Source organism: Callospermophilus lateralis, chromosome 2, assembly GCF_048772815.1.
Source record: "Callospermophilus lateralis isolate mCalLat2 chromosome 2, mCalLat2.hap1, whole genome shotgun sequence".
NCBI lineage: Eukaryota > Metazoa > Chordata > Mammalia > Rodentia > Sciuridae > Callospermophilus > Callospermophilus lateralis.
The window spans coordinates 157,200,261-157,203,325 of NC_135306.1; positions in this window are offsets into that span (position 1 = coordinate 157,200,261).

The window sequence follows — 3,065 nt, forward strand, 5'->3', positions numbered from 1 at the left end:
CTGAGCTATTATTTATAGTAATAGAAACCTAACTTGCCTCAATCCTTTTGGCTGTGCCCATTTAAAAAATCAGTTTATTCCGGATAGGGATAATAACTATATTGTGACTGAGAACACTGTAAGAGAAATGACAAAGTGCAGCCACACAGTAAAATCCCTGGAATTGATTTTGGAGAAAGGTTATCTGTGGGGGATGGACTTTGTGAGCCCATAAAATTCTGGTCTGTGTCCCTGGCCTTTCTCACCTAATTGTGGAGTCCCCAGTTAAAAACAGGATGAGCGACCTCTGATTAATTTGTGAATTTCTCTGACAGGTTCAAGCAGGTAAGTTCCTCTGCTGGAATGAGATATGTTCTAAGCTCCTAAGGACTGAGTAAAACAAAAACAAACAATAAATTTCCAAGAAGAAAATTCAGCTTCTATGGGTCTAAAATTCTTCTTCTATGGGTCAGTCATGGTCAGACCCACACTCTGCTCAGGATGCTCAAGCAGTCTTGGTTGTCCTTTCCTTGGAATTATGAGTATCATCTGGAGACATCTCATTAATCTCTTAATTAATCATTAATGGACTGCCACATTTCTTTCCCCTTCTGCTCTTCAGTGTTCCAAACAGAAAGTTCATTTTTCTTTTTAATAGAAGCAAGGACATTAACCTTTTCATTGTTTTACTTATTCTTTTGTACATTCAAAAATCATATTGAGTGATTATCAGGCACTGTCCTTGTCCATTGAGGATATGAGACAAACTTTGGAAGATGTCGGCTTCATGGAATTTATCCTCTAGTATAGGATTCAGACAGTGAAACTACAAAATAAGTGATATAGATTGTGAGAAGAGGATGAGACTATGCAGAAAGAAAAAAGCCAAGCAGGGCAGGCTGATGCATCAGGAGTAGTCAGTCCAAGTCCCACTGGGAACATAGCACCTGAGAAACAATCACAGATAAGGACAACTTATGGTGGATATAGTACCACCTACACCCAGTTGTGAGAGCCAGATATCCCACTCACACAAGCAATCTACCTTGAGACTTCTATTCCAGCGGTAGCAGGGTCGGTCATTTTAGATAATAGTAGTGAACACAAATAAAACAAATGATGCAATGTTTAAATATCTCTTAAACAAATTTTTTTTCACAATGAGAGATTTTGACAAGTCAGAAGAAAATGTAACTAACCAGAACATTAGAGTACGTGTTTTTTTGGAATGAGAGTGGCATAAGTGAAGAGATTGATATGTCCCTCTGAGAAATCTGACTGGTACACTTACATAAATCTCCAGGATAAAGGGAAACTTTATAATTAAAGTAATTAAACTTTATAATTAAAGTAATTAAACCTTGCATACATTTGCAGCCCACAAAGGTCTAAGGAATCTCAAACTTTGGATATAAGATGATCAGGAACAGGTAGTGTCTCAGATAAACTAAATAGCAAATAACACCCAAACAGAGAAAATTGATGGCCAGCACAAAAGGAAACAAGTGGCCAAATCAGAGCCAATGAAACAACAGACAAAACAAACAAAGTCACTAAGATTTAAAATATGGGATGAATCAACATAGACCATAATATTACTTTGGTTACAAAGGTAAAGACTACTTGAAATATATATAATCACAGGAAACCAAAATTAATGACTAAATAGTATGTAGAATAATCATATAGAACTTCATAACTGAAATCTTCACCATGCCAGCAATTTATACCAGGTGTTTCCTTCTGGTAAACAGTGTTTAGATAAGCACAGGCACAGAAGCAGTCTAGCTTAGAAGAAGCGCCATGATCCAACTGGAACCAATCTATTTATAAAAATGTCAGATGTAGTTTTAGGATCTCTGCAAGGATTGTTTAAAGTTGTAAAAACCATCGCACTCAGAGAGGTATATGGCATAAAAAAGAACATATTTCATGTATTGTCCTCCCAAATCAGTATTGTTATGAGTAATGTTGTCTGCAACCAGCTGGTATTTCAGCTTCTTAGGATTTAGGGGAAATAGGAAATTCAGCCAAGGTCAAATTTGGTCTCAGATAAATCAAAATATTTTGTTAACCCTTTACCCTAAAGAGTACAGTGCATGTCTTCAGGCATCCTAAATGCAGTACAATTTTGATGTACAATTCTTAACAAATGCATTGGTTAAGGTTCCATTATAGGTCACAGGAGTAACATAAGACCCTGAATGTTATCACTTGAGAAATGCCCGACTAGCTCTGTGGGCCAAGTACACAATTCTCAGAGAAATTATGAAACATCTTCAGATTTTATAAAAGGTACTACTTTAATCTTCACAGTTGTATAGTTTTTCTTTGGCAGAGTTTTAGAGTTTTCAAATCCTTTGCCAAAGCTATACACTTAGTAATTAATGAGGCTATACATAAAACATTGGTTTGCAAAATTATGGGTTTTTTTTTTTTGGATTTTACAATAATTTTTCTCCTAACTACATCAATGTTATTGGCACATGTTAATCCTATTGGTAGGAAAAAATTAATAGTTAAAACAAAAACTAAAACTCACCTCTTAGGAAAATCAAATGAAAAAGGTCATGATCTGATTTTTCAGGACACCAATTTTTAAGTAGCATTAAGATGAAAAACATAAACCACAATAGACAACATTAGACATATCTAGAATATATTTAGAGCACAACAACCCACAGCAAAGCATAAATTAAAGCATATTTTTGAAAATTGACCTAGAATTGAGAAAGAGCATGCCTAAACTTGTTTTCATAGTTGCCAATTACAAAGTGTTTTTTTAAATGTAGTACAGTAAAGTTAGATATCAACAAAATACAATGAGAAAATACATTTGCTGATAAACAAATTAATATATATTAAATAGTTCATGGGTCAAAGAAGAGAATCACATGATATTAGGAATCAATTCTATAAGAAAAATTCTACATATAAAATAATTTGGTTGAGATATACAGTTTTTTAAGAGAATTCATAAACTTAAATTCACTTACTAGAAAAATGCTAAATATTAATGACTTCCATTTATTTCAGTAAGGTAGAGAAGATTATAAAGACCATGGTGTCAAAGGCAAATAATTATA